This window comes from Odocoileus virginianus, chromosome 26 (assembly GCF_023699985.2).
Source record: "Odocoileus virginianus isolate 20LAN1187 ecotype Illinois chromosome 26, Ovbor_1.2, whole genome shotgun sequence".
NCBI lineage: Eukaryota > Metazoa > Chordata > Mammalia > Artiodactyla > Cervidae > Odocoileus > Odocoileus virginianus.
This window is the reverse complement of record NC_069699.1, coordinates 20,643,993-20,671,729: the sequence shown is the minus strand read 5'-3', so window position 1 is coordinate 20,671,729 and position 27,737 is coordinate 20,643,993. Positions and strand designations below refer to the sequence as shown.

General features: G+C 40.5%; 1 long non-coding RNA gene across 1 annotated transcript in view; it reads right to left on the bottom strand.

The window, feature by feature from the left end:
- LOC139031297 (uncharacterized) overlaps positions 1 to 25,222 on the bottom strand; it is an 83,439-nt gene extending 58,217 nt beyond the window's left edge. The window contains exons 1-3 of the long non-coding RNA XR_011483782.1: positions 25,078 to 25,222; positions 13,225 to 13,316; positions 11,184 to 11,334 (exon numbers count right to left, since the gene is read on the bottom strand). This is a non-coding gene — a long non-coding RNA (uncharacterized lncRNA). The remainder of the gene's footprint in view (positions 1 to 11,183; positions 11,335 to 13,224; positions 13,317 to 25,077) is intronic.
- Between the last annotated feature and the right edge of the window lie 2,515 nt (positions 25,223 to 27,737).

Sequence of the window (27,737 nt, the reverse complement as noted above, 5' to 3'; positions counted from 1 at the left end):
AGATATTTTCATGACTATTTTAATACCATAGAAAATAATGGGTTCTAATACTCTGATTCAAATTATTCAGACATGCTGAAAAGATTACACAAGGCTTTAAAATCCATACCCTATCTTGATGTTCTATGTGAGTGCCTGGTTTCTTTCTTTCCTCATCCACTGTTTTACTTTACCAAAACACTTGGTAACTGGGAGGCAACTTTGCTTTTAAGTTTTATTTCCCTATTGCCCAAACCTAGAGATAATGCAATCTGATACTCCAAATCCTACCTAAAATGAATCATAAAAGTATGGAAGGGAAGAGGTTGCCTATAAAAGTAGCAGGGAAGTTTTGTGATGAGAAAAGAGAGGTGCTAGGAAACGTGCTTAGATGAGTCAGTTTTCCTAAGAGCTCCCTAGACTGAGTCTGTCCTTTGAGGCCAATTCCTAGATTCCTAGTTTCTTTCTGCTTTTGATATCTGCTAACTGGCTACAGAAAAGCAAAATGGAAAGGTTTTCCTTCACTTAAAAAGTATTCCTTCTGGTACTTCCCTGGCAGTCCAAAGGATTCTGTGCTTTCACTGCAAGGAGGATGGATTAGATCCCTGGTCAGGGAACTAAGATCCCAAAAGCTGTGTGTCCAGGCCAAAAAAATAGTATTCCTTTTATTTTTTTGAAAGTGTAAGTTTGAGAGAACTGCATCAGAGAGAGCTGTCTCAGAGGGAACAGTTCTATGCATAGTCTGCGTAACTTAGTTCACTGGTCCTGGCATTTCCACAGTCATTGTCAGTTCTTCCAGGAAACAGTCTGTCTTGGCCTCCAAGGCTCTCTGTCTAAGCCAAGTCACGCTAAGTCACTGATGGTCAGATGCTCAGGCCTTCCCTACTCTTCTCTATGGGTCCTTGGCAGACTATAAAGTGGGAGTTTATCTTAGCTGTGTCTCGATTCCTTTTCAGTGTCTATTACCCTCTTGGACCCTCCTCTGTCCTCATTTCTAAACTGAATTATTACAACAGCTGGAGAATGCGACAGACGCTGGTATAAATTGATGAAACTCTTTTTTTCTTTTTCTTCTTGGGCATCAGCCAATATTTCCCTTTGAGTTTGCCAAGGAGGGCAGGCAGGTAAGTGTGATCTGGTCACCGGAAGGTGGGCAAAGGCAGGTCCTAATTTCAGATACATGATGATTGGGGGTTTAGTCACTGAGTCAGGTCTGACTCTTCTGTGACCCCCATGGACTGTAGCTTGCCAGGCTCCTGTGTCCATGGGATTTTCCAAGTAAGAATACTGGAGTGGGTTGCTATTTCCATCTCTAGGGAATCTTCCCGACCCAGGGATTGAACCCAGTCTCCTATACTGCAGGCAGATTCTTTACTGACTGAGTTACCAGGGAAGACTTGCTTCCCTGATTGTTTCAAATTGGCAATGGGCTACTAGGAACTCGAGCCCCAGGTTTATTAGAACAGCACCAAAATTAAGAGAAAGAAGGCTCTGAGTTAGAATTCTCCAGTGAATGGAGTCTGTGAACTTTTAACATGTGGCTATTATGGCATATACTTGAAATTAACTTTGGGAGGCTGAATAACGCCCCCTCTCACCAAAGATATCCATATCCTAAACCACAGAATTTATGAACTGCCTTATATGGGAAAAGGGACTTTGCTAATGTGATTAAGAATCTTGAGATTATCCTGGATTGTCTGGGTAGGGCCAATGTAATCAGAAGAGGGAGGCAGGAGATAACTTGACCACAGAGGAGGAGTATCAGTGTGAAACTTGACCAAGCATTATCCGTCAAGGAATGGAAGAAGGATCAGCCTAGAAGTTGGAAGGGACAAGGGGTCAGATTCTCTCCTAGAGCTTCCAGAAGGAATGCAGGCCTGCTGGCAACTTGATCTGAACTCAGTGAGACTGATTTCAGGTTCTGATCTCTAGAACTGTAAGTTAATTTATGCAGTTTTCTGCGTCTAGATCTGTGGTAATTTGTTACGGCAACAGTAGGGAAGGAATACACAAGCCTTTTGACTTTTTCCCTCTGGTTCTCTTTTATATTGTTTTTATTGCTATCTAGGCCACTTTGGGTAGATGAGACTGTCCTGTGCCTGATAACAATAATAGATAGTATGTGCTGTGCCTTAACCATGGGCAAGTGATTATGCCTACCACTCTCCAGTTCTTGTATCATTTAATCTTCAAAACAAGTCCAGGAGACAGATCAAATGATTAATTTCCTATCTCTGGAAATGAAGATAATTTTTAGAGAGATGAAGTAATTTACCTACAGTCACAGAGTTTATTGCTGATATATGTAAGTGGTACAGTACCACAGTTTATACTTTTAGCTGTGTAGAGTGTAGGTATGTAAGTATCTCCGTATGTGGGGTACACACACTCTAGAAGCTCTGGGAAAACTTGATTTAAAAAACTGTTAGCATACACAATATGATAGTAAAAACACCACTCTAAAACACCGCATTTAGAATATGTATCCACACTTTCCCAGGTAAAAAGGGCACATTTTATATTCATCTGTAGCTATGGCTTAAAGACTGACCAATAACTCAGGTCAGGTTGCAGCAGTTTTACCCAAGTAGCTCAGTTTCTGTCATCAGACTGCACTATTTAGAATAAGTGCAATAAAAATTAATTTAACTTTCCCTCATTGTATCATAATAGGTTATTATAACGAACTGAAATTATACACTTAATTTTTTGCATAGGATGTGTCAGGTCATATTCAATAATCTGACTTTATTCAGTGAACTGTTTGGACTTACTCAGCTCCAGAAAATCATTTCGATGGTGGAGAGATGCTAAGGGGCCACAGCAATTCTTATCTTTCTAAAAGACAGGTGCCCGCTGTGACGGTTCAGATTTTATTGGGCACTTCACTCCTCCCAGTCTGAGTGTCCTCATCCGTAAAATGAGGCACCTTCCTGTCTTATCTGTCCAGTGGGGTTGTTGTGAGGCTGAACCAGGTCACATGTGTGAAAACACTTGGAAAACAGAAGCCCTACTGAAATAAAAAAGGATTCTCATTAAACTTTAATTCTAACAGAAAGCTCAAAACACTTAGCTATTAAAATCTCAATCTTTCAAAAGAAGTTTTTAGGAAAAGAGAAACAGATGCTGAAAACGCCTTAATTTCCTGAAGCTTCAGTTTAAGAAGATGGAGCTTCTCTTTGTGCTGCTGGAAGCCTGAGGAGGAGAAGCAGCGTAAAGCTGCCTAGGCTCTCCCTGAGTCTCGACTTCCATTGTCCGGCTGGTACTTGTCACATGCTAGATTCCCAGGCCAGACCCAGGCTTTGAGATAAGGAAATGCCTGGATGATTATAAATACTTTAACACCCTCGCTATCTTCTCCTAAGATCAGTAGATACTCAAAGCATCTCACTGACCCCTTCAGGCCTGAACTCAGAGGACAGGCTGCTTCTTAGCTCCTCTGAGTCAATTTTCGGCATCTGCTGGTGGAGGGGTGGAGAGATGATGGACTGACATGTGGAGGAAGCTGCTAGCACTGACATGAAGCAGAGAGTTCTCACTGTGCCACCAGCACCTGCCGGGAGACAAGACCTAGTAAGTGTCTATCAAATGCCAAAGGCAGGCAGAGCCACTGTCAAGGCAGGTGTAAAAAGCCAAACAGGGTGCAGGGTAGTCATGGCAGTAGGAGGGAGAGAAAGAAGAGAAGAAAGGAGGAATTACTACTGTCTTACCCTTAGCATTTCTCATGTAACGAACTAGCCAGTAAAAAAAAAAAAAAAATCCAGCAGAAGTACACAATACCAAAGGTCATTCAAAGATCCATGACTCAACAAAGATGGAGGTTTACCAGAAAGATGACCTCTTAATCCAAACTTGACAGATTAAATCAGACTTTCTGAGTCCAAATCCTGACTCTAATACTTAAAAACCATGTGATTTTCATCAAATTCCTTATTTCCTTTGATTTAGTTTCTTTATTTGTAAGGTGAAATAATAAATCAATTCTATCTCAGAAGTTGTTGTAAATATAGAGTTAATATATACAAAAGCTTAGAACAGTGCCTAGAATTTATTATTGACTGTGGTAGGCTTATAACGGCTCCCAAAGGTATATCCACATGTGAATCCCTGTGTGAAATTAACAGTTAACTTTATGTGTCAACTTGGCTGGACCATGGTGCCCAATATCTGGTTAAACATTATTCCAGATTTTTCTAGGAAGTGTTTTTGGATGAGTTAACATTTAAATAAGTAGACTTTGAATAAAGCAGATTACATTCCATAATGTGGGTGAGTCTTATCCAGGCAAATTACAGGTCTTAATTGACAAAGACTGACATTCTCCAAGCAAGAAGGAATTCTGCCTGCAGACTACTTTTGGACTTGAACTACAGCTTCTTCCTAAGTCTATAGCCTGTTGGCCCACCCTGCAGATTTTGGACTCACCAAGCATCCCACAATAGCATCAGTCAATTACTTAAAATAAATCTCTCAGTCAATCTCTCTCTCTCTATATATATATATAGACACACACACACACATGCATATATCTATACATTGACATACCATAACTCATTTTATTACATTTTGCTTTACTGAGCTTCGCAAATACTGCTCTTCCCCCCCCCCCCCCCAAATTGAAGGTTGGCGGCAACTGTGCATCAAGCAAGTCTATTGGCACTATTTTTCCAGCAGCATTTGCTTATTTCATGTGTCTGTGTCATGTTTTGGTAACCCTAACAATATTTCTAACATTTTCAATATTATTATGTTTGTCATGGCAATCTGTTGTCAGTGATCTCTGATGTTACTACTACAGTTGACTGAAGGCTTCTCTTCTATGTGTCTTTGTGTGTGGGCATATGCATCTCTGTGTACACACACACCACACACACACACATATCCTGTTGACTGTGTTTCTCACAAGTCAAGGGATGCTGAGGAATGCCAAAAAGTACCCAGAAAACTAGAGAAGGCAAGACATGGGTTCTCCCCAGAGGAAACACAGTCCCAATGACACACTGATTTTGAACTTGAAGAACTGCAACAGATTATGTTCCCATTATTTTTTATTTATTTAGCTGCACCTGTGGCTTAGCTGCAGCACATTCGGTATCCTCAGCTGTGGCATGTGGGATCTGGTTCTCTGTCTGGGGATCGAACCCATGCCTCCTGCATTGGGTGTGCAGTGTCTCAGCCTCTGGACCACCAGACAAGTCCCTGCTCCTATTATTCTAAAGCACCAACTCTGCGGTCATGTGTCACAGCAGCACTTGGGAACTCATACATAAGACACAGTGGCAACAGACACAGTTGTTTATTAGTACTCAGTATCTCCTCACTCACTAGACAAAACATCAAGCAGTTTTAACAAAGTTCAAGACCAAGAAGAAAACAAGTAAACTTTGAGTATCTGTACCGATCTTTATCCATGAATATTTTCACATATCACTCCACAGATCCTCAATCAGAAGATCACTCTAAATGTTGACACCTAGTGTTAATATTACAGATAGGTGTTGTTCAGTTGCTAAGTTGTTCCACCTCTTTGCAACCCCATGGACCACATCATACCAGGTTTCTCTGTCCTCCACGATCCCCCAGAGTTTGCTCAAGTTCATGTCCATTGATACCAAATGATACCATTGCAAAAAGATTTCCCTCCTCTGGATCCACAGAGGACAGTACTCCCAAACTGCCTTGATCCCCCACTGGAGTGGGTGGGGCAGCTCATCTTTGAGTCCCTCAATGAATCCCTCCCTGACCACGTTCCACGGCAGCAATCCATGGAGCCATCCCTAGAATGAGGGGCCCCAAGGCACTATGCTGTTGGGAGAAGCATCATCAAGCCCTTCATGTTTGTGGGGCCCAGGGAGAAGCTGGAACTTGGATCCAAAGTTGGCAAACACAACTGGAACTCATCTTTATCTTGCAGTCTAGTGCTGGCTCAGGAAGTAGGATGTGCTGAGTGTTTTGGAAAAAGGAAAATTTGCCTCGACCTAGAATCATGTCAATCTCTAGGGCAGTATATAAAATCAAGGACCCAGCTGCACAAAAGGCTCCTTGCGAAACCATTAAGGCCAGCTGTGTTTCACCTATGCTCGTTAGATCCTCTACTGTGAGCATTCTTGGCCTCCGGTCACTAGTGTGCTAAGTCACTCAGTCGTCTGTGCCTCTCTGGGACCCCATGGACTGTAGCCCACCAGGTGCCCAGGCCAGAATACTGGAGCGGGTTGCTGTTTCCTTCTTCAGGAGTCATTAGCGTAGCCCTTCTGTATTTTTCAGTATCTCTGTGCCCCTTGTGGGGGCTTCCCCAGTGCTTCATCAACCCCTGGGTCAGGAAGATCCTCTAGAGAAGGAATGGCAACCCACTCCAGTACTCTTGCCTGGAGAATCCACGGACAGAGGGAGCCTGGTGGGTTATACTCCATGGGGTCACAAAGAGTCAGACACGACTCTGATTGAGCACACAGGCACACACATAACTCCTATACTTTCACTCTAAATAAACTCACCACTTCTACCACAGCCCCATCCCACATGATCCATAAATTCATGAGTTTGATGCAATATGATATGATAGTTATGTTACTCAAATAGTCATCACATACATATTTATCCCACCGAAAACTATCCTGGGTATCTTCAGTTGTCAGTTTATCGCAACGTATCATATGCACCCAGTGTAGCAAATGCTGCCGTTATGTCTGGGTGGCCTGGGGCTCACTGGAGCCGTGGAGGCCTCCTTTTCTCTTTAATGCTAACAATCGTAGCAAATGGTCAAGATAAAACACCAATCCCCGCCCATCTGCCTTAAACCACTCTCATTCCAGCCTCTCTAGGGAAGAAAGAGGCTCTCTTCCAGCCACGAGAGCAGGGGAGGACAGAGCTGTTCCCAGGGAGGGCAGCGGTGGGGCAACAAGGTGGCCTTGAGATGGTGATGACTAGAAGTGTGCTGACCGGAGGGGGTCTGTAGAGACTCTTGAGGCAGGGAGCCAAGGCATGACGCCCTGTCGGTTCAGTAAGGTGGGAATGGCCCCAGGGAACAATATTCACACCTGGGGATCGAGGATTTAGGGCTCCATCAGAGGCGATGGTGGGAATGGAGTATCTGGGACTTCTGACAGCCCTGAGCAATGGCGAGGGGGTTCCTGGTAGATGACTCTGGAAAATAAACTCACCATTCATGGAAACTCAGCAGCTGGCTTATTCTAGTATAGGGCACAGCTCTTCTTTTCTCCTCAGTTTTTCCAGCTGGCTCCACACTCATGACCTAATCATGTTTCAGGTTTTTAAGCTGTTTTTTCCACCTCCTATTACACAGTGAAACCCAAAGAACACTCCTCTCCAGGGTTCTACCTTACACTGATTTCATCTGCACTCTGTGCTGGGTCTTCTAGGCTGACAGTAGCAGAAAGCAGCAGAAAGGGGAAGCCCTCTGAAAGGGGGGCATTGCCTTGTCATGCCAGGACTCAGCAGCACCTTCCAGAATGAAGCAGCTGAGTTCTAGCCACCCCGGTATCTGGCAGTGACAACCCACTGGGTAACACCCACGTCTGTCCTTTCAGCTCATCCCTGTGCCTCAGTGCACCTCGATTTGCTTAGAAACCTCCTCCTAGGAAATTAACAACCGGCACTACTCTCTCTAGACATATTCTATTGCTCCTAACATCATCGGTCATGGAAAGATCTTTTAAAATGTTAATAACTTGGTTCATTTATACAAAAAGGTTAATATTTGAAAATGTCATCCCCCCGTGTCTCATCTACACCTTAACATAATATTCTATATTTGCAGTGTGCTCTCCGTGACACCGATACAGGGAATAAATGAATATAGATTGAAATAATTATGGGAAAAAGGCAAAAATTATTCTGAAACTGATGCCAACTTTTGTCTTTCAGTCTATTTTTTGTTTGTTTAATAAGGCATCCGAAGCTAGAAATTAAAAAATAATGATATGATAATGTCAGTTTCTTTCTAGTGAATCAACAGTGGCTATAAATCTAAATTTAATTTTATATTTAATAAACCCCTCCACATTCCCTGCATTAGAGTCAGGAAACTGATTTGCTTCATCCCAATTGCTTTTCCTGCACATTAAGCTGAATATCGTATCTAATCATCCGCTTTGGTGCCTTCCAAACACATCCAACTTAAAACCTGCCTCAAAATCGGTTTGGTTGATAAAACTTGTTATCCTTTTTATATGATTTATGTTGATTCTATCTTTTTGAACATTATTCTTAATTATCTTTGCTGCCTTGCAATTTATAACTTTAGGCCACCTAAAATGTACAAGTTATTATTTGATTTAGCTTTGCTCTCACATCTTTGACAGAGCATACTTTAGCTTCTGAGAATGTCCACAGTTTGATTTCTATGCCTTGCCTCTGTATTTAATAGTTCTTTGAAGTAAAAACAACAAGATACTCTTAAAGCTTCTTTTGGTAAGTGTGAAAAAGAGAGCTGAGATAGGAATTTGAGTGGTGTAGAGGTAAGGGAGGGGGTGGAGGGCAGCAGCGGTGGCTGGAGCAGAGCTTTTAAACGAGTTTCTACCAATCATTCCGAAATAACGTTAACATATGTACACAGTTCAGATCGTGCAACCATGGACTGTTCACATCACCTAAACTTGGAAGACTAGATACTCACTCAGACCAGATATACTCTTGATTAGTTGTTATGAGCTACTGAAGACATCATTTCATATAGACTGTATAAACTATAAACTTCTGTATTAGAGTGTGTTTTGATGAACTGTAGGTTGGCCTTTCTATAAATCGAAGTGGCTCAGTGGTGGCAGTTTCAAATGGTTCAACCTAAAAGTGGGGAAACCTAAACTCTCTCTGTCCTCTAAGCAAAGACGGCAGTATTCTCAAAATCCCAATGATGGAGTCACTAACTGAATTCGGTAAATCAAACCTGCTGTTAGTGGAGGAGGGGCTGGGCCTCCGGGTCCACTCCTAATGGTGGTGTGCTCGGCACAGAAAGGGGAAAAGGTGTGGAGATTTAACCCAGCTCCAGATTAGCCCCTGTTTTTTGGATCATATGAACATTTGACAGGTTACTTCCAAATCTTGTCTGTCAGTCTGTAGCTAGCCTGCATTTGCGGAAGGCTTAACTAAAGCCTAAGTAGCTCACTTTTTCCATGATGTGATTATTCCTAAGGCTGCTGGTCTAATCCTTTTCTTATATCCTTTCCTCCCATATGAACATGTGGACATATTTTTCTATTTTAAATAATGTATTTTTAAATGAAATATTTAAACAACTCAGATGTAAAATTTTCTTCCTTATCCTCAGTCATCAGACCTTCCAGATTTTCTATGCATACATATAAACATATACACCTTAAGTGAAAATAGATCACGCTATATTTCACATTCTATACTGTTTTGACCACATGACAGCACATTGAAGACATTTTCCAGTGTCACTACAGAAGGATCTGCCTCAATGATTAAAATCATTGAATAGCATTCCACTCTATCATCACATCATCATTGAAAAAGTCAACCCCTCTCCCCCAGATTGGACAGCCAAATGCAGAAAGATGAAACTAGACAACTACCTCACACCATACACAGGTATTAACTTAAACTGGTTTAAAAACACGAATATAAGACCTGAAACCATAAAACTTCCAGAAGAAGACATAATATGTTCTTTGGCATTGGTCTTGACAATATCTTTCTAGATGTGTCTCTTCAGGCAAGGGAAAGTAAAGCAAACAAACAACTGGGATTACATCAAACTAAAAAACTTCTGCACAGCAAGGAAACCATCAATAAAGTGAAAAGACAACCTACTGAATGGCAGAGGATGTATCAGATAAGGAGTTAATACCCCAAATACATAAAGAGCTCATACAATTCAACAGCAACAAAATCAAACTAACCCAATGGGGGAAAAAAATGAACAGATGAACTTTTTTTTTTTTTCCCAACAAATACCCAGAGATAGCCAAGAAGTACATGAAAAGAGGTTCAACACCACTGATGATGAGGGAAATGCAAATCAAAATCACAATGAGATGTCACTTCATTACCTAAGAGAAATGTTATTTAAAAAAACAAACATGAAATAACAAATTTTAAAAAGGATGTAAAGAAAAGGGTACCCTTATGCACTGCAGGTGGGAATGTAAACCAGTGCAGCTACTATGAAAGACAATATGGAGATTCCTCAAAAAATAAGAATAGAACTATCATGTGACCCAGCTGTCCCACTACTGGGTCTTTATTCAAATCATATGAAAACACTAACCTGAAAAGGCATCTACAAAAGCCAAAATTTTGAAACAGCCTAAGTGCCCATCAAAGTATGTGCGGATAAAGATGTGATAAATATACATACATATTTAGACACAATGGAGTAGTACTCAGCCATAAAAAGACAAAAGCCTGCCATCTGTGACAACTGGATGGACCTTAAAGGTATTAGGCTAAGTGAAATAAGTCGGATGGAGAAAGACAAATACTGCATTATCTCACTCATTTGTGGAAGTAAAGAGCTAATAGAGAAAACAAAATAAATAACTGATAAAAAAAACAAACCAAACCAAGCAGATACAGAGGACAGCACAGTGGTTACCGAAGGCGAAGGGGCTAGGGGGAGTGAGGAATCACTGTATGCTGGCTGGCAGAGAATAAATTTTAGGTGGTGAGCGTATTCTAGGGTATATAGCAGTAAAAATATAATGGTGTGTACATGAAACATATATTACAAATCAAATGTTACCTCAAAAAAAAAACCAAATAATGACATTTGGACTTATTCCAATTTTTGGCTATTAGGAGCAATTCTGCGATAAACATTCCCGTACATACAACTTTGTAAGCTTATACAGTTACTTTCTCAGAATCCATTACTAGAGGAGGAATTGCTAGATTAAAAAGAAGGTACTTGTCACACACGCTGATACATATGTTAAGATGGCTTTTCAAGTTAGACCCCCACCATGACTATGAGCATTCACCTCCTGTACCCTAACTAACCCCAAGTATCATTGTACCTTTTGGTCTTCTTTTCTGATATTAACTGTTTCACTTCAGGTTTTAAATTCTTTAGTTTTAATAAAGAACTTCACATACGTACAATGACATTTGAATTTCTTCTTTAGTCATTTCTATTTTTCAGGACTCTTGCAATTACAAGTTATCCATCTCAAATCCGTCTAAAACATGTCAATCAACAAGAAAGGGATGTACTGACTCACCAGCTGGGAGAGACGTGGGAGAGCCTCAGAAACTGGAGGAAGAACTGTAGGAACCTGCGCCTTGCAGGCTGGGTCAGGAAATGCCTGCTGCTAAGACTCCACGTCCTTTTTCTCCAGCTCTCTGCTTGGATCCAGACTGAAGGCAGGCTCTCTGTAAAGCCGGGAAAATAAATGGCTATTATTACCCTAGATTCACTTCCTTCCCGTCTAGAAACCTCACTGATAAGACAAGGTCTCTTTTAGATTTCTGTGTATCAGTCCCAGAGAAGTTCTCTAGCTGGTTCTGCTTGAGTCATTAGTTGTGTCCAGGACAACCAAGTACTGCAACTGATGATGGTGAAGTCCAGCACCTATCCTGTGTCAAAAGTTAGATTCTGTTACCCCAGTAAGTTTGATGGAGGATAAATGTATCAGGTAACCCAAAATAATTGTCAAGTGTCCTTGCCCGTTTGCCTATTTATTTCCTTGAGTTTTTTCTTTTTTTTAATTTATTTGGCTAAGTTGATTTACAATGCTGTGTTAGTTTCAGGTGTATAATGTTGCTGCCATCGTTGTTCAGTTGGTAAGTCGTGTCCGACTCTTTGCAGCTCCATGGACTGCAGCAGACCAGGCTTCCCTGTCCTTCTCTGTCTCCCGGAGTTTGCTCAAAGTCTTGCCCATTGATTCAGTGATGCTATCTAACCATCATCTTTCTCTGCCGCCCCCTTCTCCTTTTGCCTTCACTCTTTCCCAGCATCAGGGTCTTTCCCAGTGAGTCAGCTCTTCACATCAGGTGGTCAGAGTACTGGAGCTTCAGCTTCAGCATCAGTCTTTCCAGTGAATATTCAGGGCTGATTTTCTTTAGGATTGACTGGTTTAACTCTTCTCCAGCACACAATTCACAAGCATCAAATCTTCAATGCTCAGCCTTCTTTATGGTCCAACTCTCATATCTGTACATGACCGCTGGAAAAACCACAGCTTTGACTATGCAGACTTTTGTTGGCAAAGTGATATCTGCTTTTTCATACACTGTCTAGATTTTCCAATGCTTTCCTTCCAAGGAGCAAGCACCTTTTAATTTCATGTTATACATATATAGATATGTATAACATATGTATAATATATCCACTTTTTTTTTGTTTTTTGATTTCCCATATTGGCCATTATAGAGTATTGAGTAGAGTTCCCTGTGTTTTACAGTAGGTACTTATTAATTATCCACTTTTTTATATAGTAGGGTATATGGGTTAATCCTAAAATTCTAATTTATTACTCCTCTAATCTCTTACCCATCCAGTAACCATACGTTTATTTTCTACATTGAATTCTTTCTGTTTCATAGGGAAATTCATTTGTAGCATTTTTTTTAGATTCCACTATAAACAATATCATATGTTTGTCTTTCTCTCAGTATGACAAACTCTAGGTTGCTGCACATGGCATCATCTCATCCTTTTTGACAGCAGAGTAATACTCCACCACATACACACACCACATCTTCTTCCATCCCTCTGTTGATAGGACATTTTGGATGCCACGTCCTGGCTACTGAAACAGTGCTGCAATGAACACTGAGGTATATGTATCCTTTCCAGCTATGGTTTTCTCTAGATATATGCCCAGGGATGGGATTGCTGGATCATATGATAACTCCCTTTTTTGTCTGCTTTTTAAGCAACCTCAATACTGTTCTCCATAGGCTTCCATGATGGCTGAGTGGTAAAGAATTTGCCTGCCAGTGCAGAGATGTGTGTTCAATCCCTGGATCGGGAAGATCCCCTGGAGAAGGAAATGGCAACTCACTCAGTATTTTTGCCTGGGCAATCTCATGGAGCCTGGCAGACTACACTCCATGGGGTCACAAAGAATCTCACATGACTTAGCAGCTAAAAATCAGTAACAACAAATACTGTTCTCCATACTGACTGTTTACATTCCCATCAATAGTGTAGGAGGCTTCCCTCCCTTGAATTTTTATGACAGGTATAAACTATACCACATAAACCACAGCCCCTCCCACCAAACACTGCTTGTATTAATATATGCTTATCCTCCTCACCTGGTCCTTGTGGTTGTCTAGATTCCTAGAGCCCTGGCCCAGAGTTCAGGCTGCACGTCTCTAATGCCACCATCCTCTCTTCCTCTGTGGGACTGGGAAGGAGAGGTTAAAGTCAGACAGTGTATTTCCTGGATGTTTAATTCAAGTCCCTTTTCCCTGAGGCCTTAATGCCAATCCTTCTGAGTTGCTATCTTCTTTTCTTTTGTGTCCTTCCCAGAACTCAGCAAAGACATCACCTTCTCCTAGACACCCCCAAATCTGTACCACGTGGTTATTTTCTTTCTGTTCTACTAAACCCCCTACCAGTCATCTCTCAAACTGCCAGGACTCTAAATGATCTGTATTCCTGTTGTTTGCTTGCATTACACTGCAATCTGCTCAAGGGCTTGGGGATTGCGTACCCTCAGCACTGTGCATCTGATAACAGATTTTCAGTAAACATGCACGGAATAAAGAATTAGTTTACAAACTAAGGGAGTTAGACTGGATGGTTTCAGAGCTTGCTGATGCTAGTATTATTTGGATATCAATAATTCTTTAATATCTTAGCCAAGCCAAATATACATATTAGAAATGACTAAGGAGCAAGACAAGTTCAGGTTTTCGGTGGCAAGGCTGATATTCTTGGTCAGCTTAGTTTGATTTTGCTATTCTGCCATCATACCTACTCCTGAAAATAATGTAATCCACAGGGAAAAAATCCTGCGTTTTTAGAATCAGAGGGTCCTGTGTTTAATTCTCTGATGGCTCAGCAGGTAAAGAACCCTCCTGCAAGGAGGGAAACACAGGAGATGTGGGTTCAACCCCTGGGTCTGGAAAATCCCTTGAAGAAGGAAATGGCAAGCCACTCCAGTATTCCTGCCTGAAAAATGGGCAGAGGAGCTTATTAGCAGGCTACAGTCCTATGGGGTCTCGAAGAGTTGGACACAAGTGACTAAGGACATGCTTAATTCTGATTTCACTCCAAAATGAACATGTCAGTAAGGACATGCTTAATTCTGATTTCACTCCAAAATGAACATGTCAGTTTGAGCAATATACTTAATCTCTTCAGCATCTTTAAAATCATAATACAGTCAAAGTGAAAAGATAAAACAACAAAACCAAGAATAACAATGATCGCATCTAGGAATGTTACACAGGACTCAGTGAGATAATGGATGGAAAACATTAAGCCTAGTTCTGGCACATAGTAGGTGCTCAATAAAATATTGAATGAATGAAGCCAGTACATCTCCACTATACATCACTGACAAAAGATGTGCTGACTGGATATTCTGGACTAGATCCCAGAAGGTCAGTGGAACCAATGGAATTCAGACTCACATAATTAACTGAGCCCATACTGCACCCACCTTCTGTTGAAAGGCACTTAAAGCCACCGGTCCTTATTTTTGCCCTGTGTAATGAAATAACGTAGAAATCCATTTGATCTTCTGTAATGTGAGAATATGTACAGTGAAACTGACATTCTTCTTTTTTTTTTTTTTTTTAGCACCTTACTATATTGAGCTCTTAATTGGTCTGCGCTTCTTTATCAACTGCTGTAGTATTTTCCTGGGATTTACTTGGAGGAAGATCAGCTGGGTCTTTGTTCCTAGCTGGGTCTGCTGTGCAGTTCTCAGTGGAAATCATGAGCATGTGGGGTTCCAATGCAGTGCAGGCTTCAAGGGGACAGAAAGAGGCTTTGAACAGAAGGGAGAATGCAAGCAAGTGCTGCCTCTGAAATGCAAATTCAATTCAGTTCTCCTTTATAAAATCTAATACAGGTTACTGGGCTTGTAAAACATGTAGTAAACACCATCCAAAAGAAAGAGAAGAATGGAGGATTGCAAAGCCCAAATTTTAGAATCAGGCAGGTCTTTATTTACCTTCCTCTGACTCATCTCTTTGGGAGGAGTGTTTCTCCTTTGAATGTGCTTTTATTTATTTTTTAAATGGAAAAATATGGCATCAAGAGGGGAAGTCCAACTTGATAGATTTTCTATTGGACTTGGTCTTGCATGGGTTAAAGGACAGATATTTGTAATAAAGATGGGGCCTCTGTTGTGAACTGAGGAAGGAATACTTGACCAGGTGTGAGGAGAGTGACTCAGGATGGTCACTCACCAGCGGTGTGACCTACAGCAAGTCACTTGACCTCTCTGGGCTGCAAATTCCTCCTTATATAATCATATCATTGGACCAGATCTGTAGTGTTCAAGTTATATACTGTTATCGTGAAACCACCACCAAGATCCAGACTCCCTACTCCCACTACATACACACAAACACATTAAGCAACCAGAGCAGCTCTACATGTAGTTGTTTTTTAAGGATTTCATTTTTAAAAATGACTGTGCAATGTAATGGTTACAAGGGTGTCCTCTAGAATCCAAATGACAGAGCTTGAATGTCCACTCGACCACTGGCAGCTGTATGAAGTTAAACAACCCCTTCCACTTGCACACCTCTATAATTATTATTAACATTTTTATTATTAAAAATACTTTTTAGGAATGTCTTATGGGTTAAAAGAAGTAAAGCACTAGCTATAGTGTATGGCATACAGTATCTACTTAATAATACTATTTGGGGAAAAGATTTTGAAACAAAAAGGAATCTGAATAATGATCTTTAAAATTATTTCTAGTTCTCAAATTCCTCTTTCTATAAAATAACTCTCACCAGACAACAGAAAGGGGACTCAATAGACAGGGCTTATTAATAGGGAAACACAAGCTTTAAATGATATACTGGACCAGTTGGACCTAACTGATACCTATCTACAGGGCATTTCATCCAAAAACAATAGATTTCACTTTTTTTCTCAAGTGCACATGGAACATTCCCCAGGACAGATCACATTTTGGGCCTTGGTAAATAAAAAAAAATAAACCATCTCAAACATCTTTTCTGACCACAACACTGTAAGGTTAGATATCAACTATAGGAAAAACAAAACAACTATGAAGAACACATACAAAAAGCAGACAGAGTTTCTTAGATTCCTTGACTTCAGAGGTGGCTTGTTTATACATGTATTTGTATTTCCCTATTTAAAAAATTGAGTTGTTTATTTTCTTCTTACTGAGTTTGAGAATTCTTTATATATTCTTGATAGTAGTCTTTAATCAGATAGGCATTTTGCAAACACTTTCCTGCAGCATATAGCTTTTATTTTCATTTTCTTTAGCAGTAGTTTTGAAAATAAGATTTAAATTTTAATGGTATCTAATTTATCACTGTTTTTCTTTTATGAAACAAGTTTTCTGTGTCCTAATAAATATTTGCTTAACTCAAGGTCACAAATGTTTTCTTCTACAAATTCTGTAGGTTTACATATTATATTTGAATCTATAATCCATTTTGTGCTAAGTTTGTATTTAACACATCTGGGTTCAGGCGTATTTTTTTGAACATAGCCAATTGTTCTAAAACCATTTCTTGAAAAGAAGAAATGCAATTTTTATCCTCATATATTTATTACTTAAAAGACCTTAAAGGAAAACTCTAGTTATTTTGATTTTTTATCACTTCAGAACTTTTCAACTGGTTTTGACTTTTCATTACCTAAGTAGTAATGACAACATACTCCTGAAACTGAAACATTTATTCATTACAGATCAGGTTAGACACATACCAAGATGGTCAATACACAGCACCAGATTTATGATGAATAATTGATTTCTCACTGTCATGAGTTGAGCCTATGTAATTTGATTATGTATTTAACTAGTAATGGAAACTCATTAGCAGAATTCTATTTCATGCTTGTTTGCACCTGCAAACAATTTCTTCTTGTTTAAGGGATTGTTCCATTTGGTCTGCCTGATATAATTTTGCTCAGTAACACTGCATTGATGATCACTACTGAAGCTCACCTAGAAAGTATGAAAAGATTTCACTAATCTCTTCCCACCTGTCTTGATGACTACTTCATACCACCCTGGTGACTTCTTGGCACAGAAACCTTGGAGTTCAACGTTTGGCTTTGAGAGCTGATTCTCAGTGACTTAGGGGAAGTTAGTTAAGCCACGAATAAAGTATGGGAGGCCTACAGAACAGCTTCTTAAAAATCACATCTATGTGTTTGTAATACAATTCTGACATTTGTTTTTTATGATCACTCAAGTTCTGTGTGGAGTGGGTTGGAGGGAAGATTTCTAATGCCTACTAATTTGGAATCACTGGCTCCTTATGGTAAAGTGCAATATCCAATGACAATGCCTCAGACCCAAATATCACTGGCTGATACAGACCACAGATTTTTCTTCTGTTTTGAATATGAGTTCACAAAGCCTTCAAATTAGATTGAAGTTGGGTTTTCAGGGATGGCTGTGAACACTGACTTAGCCCATGTATTCGCAACTGGCTCTTCTTTCTTTCTTGTATTATTTACAGGTGTCACTTATCCACAGTCCTTTGGAGCAGACAGTAGCAAGGATGCAACAACCCAGTGTTAATGCTTTGAGATGCTTCATCAACTACATGGAAGTGTTGTTTTTCAGTCACTCAGTCTTGTTTGACTCTTTGTGACTCCATTGACTGCAGCACGTCAGGCTTCCCTGTCTTTCACTATCTCCTGGAGTTTGCTCAAACTCATGTCCATTGAGTTGATGATGCCATCCTCATATGGAAGTAGCTCAGAGACACACATCTTAAATTCCTGATGTATTGAGTTGGCCAAAAAGTTTCTTTGGGTTTTCCCTAACATTTTACAGAAAAACCCAAACAAACTTTTTAACCAACCCAACAAAAAGCAGCAAGGAAGTAGCCTATGAAAACATGATAAGTGGTGGGTAAGCTAGGCCTACTATCCATCCACCTTTAGGAGGCACTTTATATATGCCAAAAACCCTAAGGAAGACCTTCACTGAAGAATTCTGTTTTATTTTGATAGTTGCCCAAACATGTTTGACCATAGAACACTTATGTCTGTAGGACATCACTATGGATAATGTTGACCTGGAATGCTGAGAGTGGTAAGGGGTTCAGAGGTTATCCCATTTATGACCTCCTTTTTCTTATTCTCTGAGTGTTTTAGCTTTTTCTTCCACTCCCCTAATATCAATAAATTTCAGTTTTTTTCCATCCTGTTATAACGTTAATGTTTATTAATACTGGCTTGATGAGTTTTTTTTTCCAGTATCCATAAAGGAATGAAGTTAAAATTATGCCAGCACTCTCATAAAAAAAGAAGATAAAATATTGACTAGTCAAAAAAAAAAAAAATTGACTAGTCTTATTACTGGGAAATTCAAATTATTGCCCTTGGAAGTCCTTAGTAAAATGTATAACAAGAGGATGATATTTAGCTATTCTGAATAATATATATATATTACTATATATATATTTATATAAATTATATATTATATATTATTATATATTATATTTATATATTTACTTATATATATTTATATTTATAAATATTATATATTTACTTATATATATTTATATTTATATATTTATATATTTATTTATATATATTTATATTTATAAATATATTTATATTATATATATTTATTTGTATATTATATGTTATATAAATTAAATAAATTATATATATAATTATATATATATATATATATATATATGTATATGGTCTCTAAGCTCAACTGGGGCCTAGGGCAAAAATACTTAAAAGCTGAAGTTTTTCTTTGGGTAAACATTGTCTCCAATTTCTGTGCCACTCAAGACTGAAACAGCAGGACACAGTGGGGCTCTTGGATGTAAAATTCTTTCTGTGTCTCCCATTTCTTGATGACAGGAAGTAGGCTTCATTCAGCCTCCTCAACCTTCCCTGAGTTCCAACAGGCAGGTACAAACAATGGCTAATCCAGGAAGAGATGGGAAGACAAGGGAGAAGGCAGCCTTGGGGCAGGCTCCTGGTTCCCCCTCAAGGGGTATATATAACAATGAGCTGTTCTGCAGATAGTGAAACCCCCACCAGTTGGGACAAGGTAACTGCAAGGTGCTTATAAGCAATGCAGACCTCTGATAGGCTGAAACCAGAAAGTTGATGATGCTGACTCCTGATTACCTCACCATGAGCCAATCAGAAAAATTGTTCACAATCTGATCATACCTTCCCGACTGAACGATTACTAAGAAGCTCCTCACTACTCTCTCCAGGTTGGAACACACAGTTTTGAGGACATCGGCCCACTGTGGCCACCTTTCCCCAGCAAAGCAATAGAGCATTCTTTTCTACAATACTTCACCCAAGAGATTCTACTCAGAGATTCAACTTGGTACTGAGATACAAAAGCCAAATTTTGGAACAGGATTTCCTGTTTTCTGTTCTCTTGTCATGATGTCTTTTGTCCTCTGACTCAAGCTTGCTCTCAGGAAGGAATAAGACAGAGCTTATTTACATTTCAAAATGAATGTAGGAAGTTGCATTTCCAGTCCAAGGTGAAGTATGGAGGCAGTGTGCTTAGATGGGGCTCTCTCCTCTCTGCTTGTCACCAGCATCTAATGATGCTAAAAATCATTAGAATCCTCTCTAGAAATTCTCTGTGTCTCTGACAGGTGACGTGGGTCATCAGAGAGTACAATGCTCTTACCTGGGACAATCGGTGGCATAGTCAGTGATTCTGTGAATTGAGGTGCATGCTAAGTTGCTTCAGTTGTGTCTGACTCTTTGTGACCCCATGGACTGTAGCCCAGCAGGCTCCTGACGTTATTTTCCAGGCAAGAATACTGGAGTAGGTTGCCATGCCTGCCTCCAGGGGATCTTCCAGCCTCAGTGATTGAGCCCGCAGCTCTTATGTCTCCTGCATTGCAAGCAGGTTCTTCACCACTAGTGCCACCTGGAAGCCCCAGATGATTTGGGGAGGGGGGACTAGATTACAAGCTCCAGCCTTCAGCATTACTCAGAAACCATCTCCTCCTACTCCCCAAAGTTCTGACAACCATCTAGTTCTTCATTCAGTCAAACCCTGAGTGAAGACGCAGAATTCAGGCCTAGCTTTCAGGTATACAAATCTCCAGGGGTCGGGGGCAGGGGGCGGTCTTCAGTGTTTCCAGACGGACATCGGGTCTCGGTCTTCTCTGTCTCAGGTGGGATAGGGGAGGAGTAAAGTCTTCACAAAGACGGTAAAGAAAGGAGAAGCCTGGAGACCTGCAACTTCTGTTCTTCAAGTGTCAAATTTGCAAAAGAAAAATAATCTCCGAGGAGCTCCACTTTGAACTGGATGATTTCAAGCATGACCTGAGAATCAGGCACACGAGCAATTAGCAATGAGTCACGGTCCAGACTGAAATCCCCCTGGTGAGGGGGTGACTTTTCTCTTTTCCAGAGTACTTGGCACCTCAAACAAAGCTGCCTGCTGCCTCCTCCTCCTGGTGTGATAGGCTGAATGCTTAAAAACAAGATTTAAAAAAATACAGCACCTCACTATGAGAAGGATGAAATCACATGAGTCCTACTTGTTCAAGAAAATGTGACTAAAATATACTATTTGCAGTACTTTTGATAGTCTCTTCCTCTGGAGGGCAAACTTACTATCTTCCAGAGTTCCATCAGAGCATTCAAAAGGAGTCAGATAAAACCTGTAGGCCAGGTTTTGTGGTCCTGTTTTTCATCACTTTTTTCCCCTTTACATAAACAAAAATTATCTTTATGGCTCTCCGCAGAGTGACTGACCTGTAGATAAGCTCTTCGGTTCAGTTTTCTTTTATAGCCTCAAGAAATGTTCTGAGAAATATTTTGACAGAACATCCCTCAAGTCAAAGGATTTTCAGCCACAGGGAACGGCAGCTGGGTTTTCATGCTGACAGACTGGAGGTGGTAATTTAAGGGGCGCTGCAGTAAGCTCCTACAGTGAACCAGAGCTCAAATTTTCCAATTCTCCAAAAGTATATGACTGGTTGGATGTCTGAGTCTTTAAGGCTGCGTTCTTGGGGCTGGAGCATTGGTGAGTTACAGTGCTGCATCTAATGCAAAGCCGCCCTGGTTGGATCTCTACAGGAGTCATTAGCTTGAGGCTGATGTGGCAGCTGCCCAATTCCCCGTGCCTGGCAAAAGTTTCATGTGGAAAATCGACATCTGCATGATGCAGGCAAACCCAGGTATGCTGTTATCAGTCCTCCAAGATGTCCTCTTTGCCTCCTCTTCTCCTGTTTCCCCACGGCGTGCAATGAGATGAGACCAAGGGATACGCAGGGGTCAGAGGCTTATTGCTTTGGCTCACAGTACTCAGAAAGTGCTAGAACAAGCATGCAAAAGGACAAACATTGCTCCTGAGATGTTCAATGTTATTTCATTAAATTCTCTCAGAAGTTCATGCTTAGAAAAATCCAGTACTCCCTTGGACAGCTGTAAGATAATGAGGGCACAGGAGCATTTTGTATTTTCCCTTTTGCACTGGTTACCAGGAAGCTCAGAAGTTGCTATGAGCTCTGTATTAGTTAGTTCCATTAACCTACATTGTCTGCACAGTTTTTCTCCCCCAAGACATTTTTATTTCATTGATTTTTCTTTTTCTTCTTTGATTTTAGTCATTCTATTTGTGTCTTTCATTATAAGCAGTGAGAAATAAATACACAGAAAACATTCATTCTAATGTTGGATGGATATTTCACCTCGTATATTTTTCTTCCTGATGCTCTTCAGAGTAATGGTTTTCATACAGGGGAATATTCTTTTTGAGAGCCCATTGTTAGGTATATTACCAGGGATAGTAATAAAGCGAATTCTTGGTATGTATGCTTCAATAGAAGTTCCTTGAATTTTACATCAAGCTTCTCCACCCAGTTGTTGTTTACTCATGTCCAACTCTTTTGTGACCCCAGAGACTATAGCCTCTCAGGCTCCTCTGTCCATGAGATTTTCCAAGCAAGATTATTGGAATGGTGTGCCATTTTCTTCTCCAAGGGATCTTCTGGACCCAAGGATTGAACCCACAGCTTCTGCATTGGCAGGCAAACTCTTTACCACTGAGCCACCAGGGAAGCCCAGATTAAGAGCTACTGGGGAAGGGCAATATTTTTAAACTTCACGGTGATATGTTCTGATTGAATAGGTCTGTCACAGAACCCAGGCATATGCAACTAAAATTTGTCTTAAAGGAATGATCATACAGGGGATTTAAAACACTGTTAGGAAGACTGTGAGAAGCAGTGATTAATCATAGTTTAAAAAAATGTGGGGTAAGGTGGAGATGAACTTCATTCTATAGGTCAAGGTCAAATGCCAATTTCATTCCCATAGAATATTATCTACCTCAATGAAATTGAAGGACAGGTGACCTGGCATCTAGTCCCTGCTCTGCCTGGCATCCTGGGGATATTGAGGAGTCCATTTAAAACCCACAGCTCCATCACATCATCTGTATAATATATCAGAGAGCCTGTGATCAAAAGACCTCTTCCCACCCACAAAATGCAATGATTCTTCACCACCATCCAGGGAGATGGTGAATTTAGAAACAGGTGGAATTTTCATGCAACCAGATAAGCAATATGCTGTAAGAATGATGGGAAAAACCTTTTCTGTAAAATGTCAATACGGCCTGGCTTTCTGCCAGAGAAGTGCCCAGCCACTTTTGTTCTCAACATCAGAAATGAGAAAAGTGAATTCACAAGTTCTGCAAAATGGCCGTTTCATCGACAGGAGTTGGAAGCCAAACACAATTGTTAAATATTCACAGTCAGTAATACAAACTTGCAAACTTCATTTCTCTTGGAATAAGGAAACCTGGCTGAAAGAGATCCCTGGAAGGCACTGAGCAGCTGGTAGGGTGAATAGATGAACAAGCTCTGTCTCTTTCCCTCTATACTTGTCTCATCCAGGATAGCTATTTCCCCACCTCTGGAGATGAACATTCCTTTGTAGCAATGACCACTTGAAATTAATGAGTTCAAAATCCCGTGTCTCTCTTGGAAGCAGTTATGTCTGAGACTAATTACCTTAGGTGTAGAAAATGCCTCTATTATTATTATTTTTTTAAGTAACTTAAACTCCTTTCCCATTGCTGTATCTCAAAGTACAGCACGTTTTAAACAGAGGAGATGTAATTAAATTAGAAGTCGTGGCAGAAAGCTGTGGCAGCTGATAATAATTGCTTTTCAGAACCCACTATAATTGGTGCTCCAAGGATTTTATTTCAAAGTATCAAAGTCAATTTAGAAGGCTTGCTTTATCTGGACTGGAGCTGCTTTGATGAAGACACTATGTCTTCATGTCTCTAGGTTTTCTTAAATTTAACTAAACTGTTTTTTAATGATTATGTTAATAATTACAGTGCCACGATGCTATTTTATGGACACTGGAAGATAAAATTCAAATTCCCCTTCTGCCTATTAGTTAAAGTTGTAACCACGAAATGTACACAATTCTTGCTCATTAACTGATAAGCCCTTGAAATTCTACAACCAATAAAAATCTCTCTTTCATTTGGTACCTCCCATGTAGGATTTAATACATTAAATCAAGATATAAGAGGGAGTTCATAAACAAACACCCTGATATACCACTGTCCGCTTTTTAAAAATAACTGTATTTATTTATTTTGGGTGTGCTGGGTCTCAGTTGATGCACAGGCTTTCTCTAGCTGCAGTGCATGGGTTTCTCATTGCAGTGGCTTCTCTTGTTGCAGACCATGGGTTACAGGGCACAGGATCAGTTGCTGTGGCACACAGGCTTAGCTGCTTCGTGGCATGTGGGATCCTCCTGAACTAGGAATCGAACGCCTGTTTCCTGCATTGGCAGCTGGATTCTTTACCACTGAGCCACCAGGGGAGCACTATACCACTTGTTTTTGCTCACTGTCTTTTCTCTGCCTAGAATGTCTCCCTCCCTTTTAGGATTCAATGAGAAAAATTCTACTTTATCTTTCAAGTTCCAGATTAAATGCCATCTATTATGGAATGAATGTGTCTCCCTGAAATTCATATGTTGAAACTCTAACACCCAATATGATGGTATTAGGATGCAGGCCTAATTGGTAGGTAGGTGGGAGGTGGTCAGGTCGTGAGGGTGGAGCCCTCATGAATGGGATTAGTGCCCTTAATGAGAAAAGATGAGAGTGTGTCTGCTCTCTCTCTGTTCTCTACCATGTGAGGACAGAATGAGAAAACAGACATCTGTAAACCAGGAGGCGGGCCTTCACCAAGAATTCAGCCATGTTGGCACCAAGCTTTCACTTTCAGCCTCCAGTGCTGGGAGATATAACATTTGCTACGTGCACCACCCAGTCTGTGGTATCCTGTTTTAGCAGTGCAAACTCACTAGCACAGCACCTCTTCCACAAAGTCTTCCTTGACTGCATGAGAGGAGTGCACTATTCCAAATCTGAGATCCAGGAGCTTAAGTTTCCCTATCTATACTACAGTGATCACAGGGATGTACTGACCATAAACTGAGGTAACGTGCGGAATCTGAAAGGACATTGCTATCACTATCATGAAACTTACTCTGCTTACCTCTTTAGATGCTTCCAGCTTAAAGCCATGGGACACAACACAAGTCAGTTAAGTACTAGACTCATCAGGGCATAATTTTCATCTTTAAGCAGTGCATACTAATTAATTATCTGCATAATGGTATTTTATATCTGAAAGAAGGCATTGGAATCCGAGGCAAACACATTTTCTTGCTGTGTGACCTTGGGAAAGTCACTTTACTGTTCTGGTTTTCAATTTTATTTTGCACACAGTGAGTTTATCAAAGTAAAATTTCATTAAGAATACTTTTGCCTCTAGTGCTCTATAATTACAGGTGGTGTAATGCTTAAAATTGTGTCCAAGATATTTATAGCATTAAAACTAATTAAATATACCTAATCATGCCAACAGAGATCAAATTTCTATGCAATTACCATTTCTGGCTTCATAAAGACAAAGTAATGCAAAAATTCATTATCTTACCATGCCATGCAAAGTTGATCAGCTCTGTGAACTATGCCAGGTAATTAACAACAGGAGGTGAGATGCTCCATCTCATTGTTGTAGCATCATCTTGACAAAATTGCAGAGTCCCTCCCCTTGTGCAGAGAACATTTTGCAATGTTCACAGGCTCTATGGAGAGTAAAAAAAAAAGTAAACTCAATTATAGATCAAATAATGACTAACATTATTATTTATAATAATAGCAGTAGCAGTAAAATGTTCTTGTTTGTCAGGCAAATACTCTGTTCCAGGCACTATGCCATGTTCCATATCGATTATATCATGTATACAATGCTGTGAGGTAGGTATTCTCATTATCTGTTTCTACTGAGGAAACAGAGGCTCAGAATGGACAAGTAACTCGCCCAGGATTACACAGCTGGTGTGTAGTAGAAATGGGATTCAAATGCAGTTTGAGCTGATTCGAGTCCTGGCCCTCAGCTAGAAGGTTAAAGCGACTCACACGCAGTATAAACCAGTCAGGATTAGCATCCAGTCTGTAGAGGACTGGCCCTGTAAGGTGTCAACAGAGAGCCTGATATTTAGCTGCTATATACATGAAAGGCTAAAAATTATGTCACTCCATTCTTATCTGTCTGTGTATGTTTCACAGTTCTTGGACACCAGCTGGGTGGCTTATAATCCAATTCAGTTCTGGCACAATCTACCTGGAGGCAGCATCGGATCCCATGGATTCGGGGCTCCGTCCTGCGAGACCGCCCCTCCACCCTTAGGATGGCAGTCACAGTTTCAGGCTGCCACCTGGGCTTCTGACCAGTTGAATAGTACACACCTGATGCTCCCATGCCTTCCTCCTTGGATTTAATTAATTTGCTAGAGTGACTCAGAACTCAGAAAAATATTTTGCTTCCTAGATTAGTAGTTTATTATATATTAAATGATATACATACTCAGACATAACTCAGAAAAGATAAAGGATATAACTCAAAAACAGCCAACCGGAAAACATGCACAGGGCAAGCAGCGCGAAAGGGCATGGAGCTGTCATGCCCTCGGAGCGCACTGCTCTCCTAGAATCTCCAACCTGGAAGCGCTCAGAACCCCATTCTCTGGGTTTTTAATGGAGGCTTCATTACGTCATTCACTACTGGTGATAGATTCAATCACCAGTCCCTTTCCCCTTCCCAGGAGGAAGAGGTTGGGAGGGGGCGGGACTGAAAACTTGAACCTTCTAATCACAAGGCTGGGTTCCCTGCTAACCAGCCCCTTGTCCCAGGTGCTTTTCCAAACGCAACTCATGATAGAGAAAGAGACTTCTCTATTACTCTCAAACTTATGAAATTTGAAAGGCTTTAGGAACTGTGTGCCAGAAATGGAGATGAAAACCAAATATATATGTCTCATTATGAATCAGAATATCACGATGGCTCTACCAACATTTAAACTACAGAGACCATCCCACACGTGGGAAACTGTCACTGCCAAGTTCCCCATGTGCCTGTCCCTTGGTCTTAGCTGCCAGGGCTCCTCCTTGGGCCCCCCCTTACACTCTCTGCTTTGTGGTATCACCTCAAGACCTGGAAGCAATGGGTTGTAAATACTCGTCACGGGGGGCAGGCCTGAACCCTCCCCCAGGGTTAACGCTAGCATAGAATTTGATTTGTTGCCGTCCTTGCCATAATGATTGTAAATTTAAAAAACATATTACTCTTGGTCAATAGGATTATGTGTCAATGTATTATACATGTTGAGGGCTGAGGGACTGTGTCTTTATTTTCTAAGTGGATGGGATGGGAGACTGTATTAGTCTGTTTGGGCTGCTATAATGAAAATACCATGGATTGAGTGGTTTAAACAACATTCATTTCTCAAGGCTCTGGAGTCTAGGAACTCCAAAGTCATGGCGCTGGAAGATTTTCTTTTTGGTGAAGGCCCTATTCCTGATTCACAGCTTTCTCTTGTGTTCTCTCCTGGCAGGTGGGATGAGGGAGTACTTTACAAAAGTACTAACCTTATTCAAGAGGCCCCACCCTCATGAGTTAAGCACCTCCCAAAGACCCCACCTACTAATAACATCGCAATGGCATTAAGATTTCAATCCGTGAATTTTGAGGAAGACACAAACATTCAGAATGCAGTACCATCCAAAGACCCCACCTCCTATGACCATCACACGGTGTGGGGTTAGGATTTCAACACATGAATTTGGAGGGACACTTTCAGTCTGTAACAGAGGCTTTCTGAAGCACTGACCTGTCAAATCAATGTTAAAAACAATGAGTTAGTGACACTTCAATAACACCATTTTAAACACCATTCTCCAACAAAAGCAACTAAGGGCTCTTTGGTGAACTGACTGGTTCTAGGGGAGGGCAGCAGAAACAGATGAACCTGGAGCATTGTGGAGTGCAAGATAGTAAGCGAGGGCCCCCCAAAACAAAACAAAACCAGAGGACATGGGCATATTACAAGGGCACATACTGAAAAAGCTCTGAAAGGCTAAAGGTGGAACAATGTGAGCATCAAATAAATGACAGATTATAACCCAAAGAAGAAAATAAATACCCAGGAGCTCACAGTGATATAAATGAATGAACAGAAAAGTGAGGGAGAATCAATGACTCTTCTTTATGAAGAATTTCAATAAATAAATGTAAACAGAGTGAAATAGAAAATC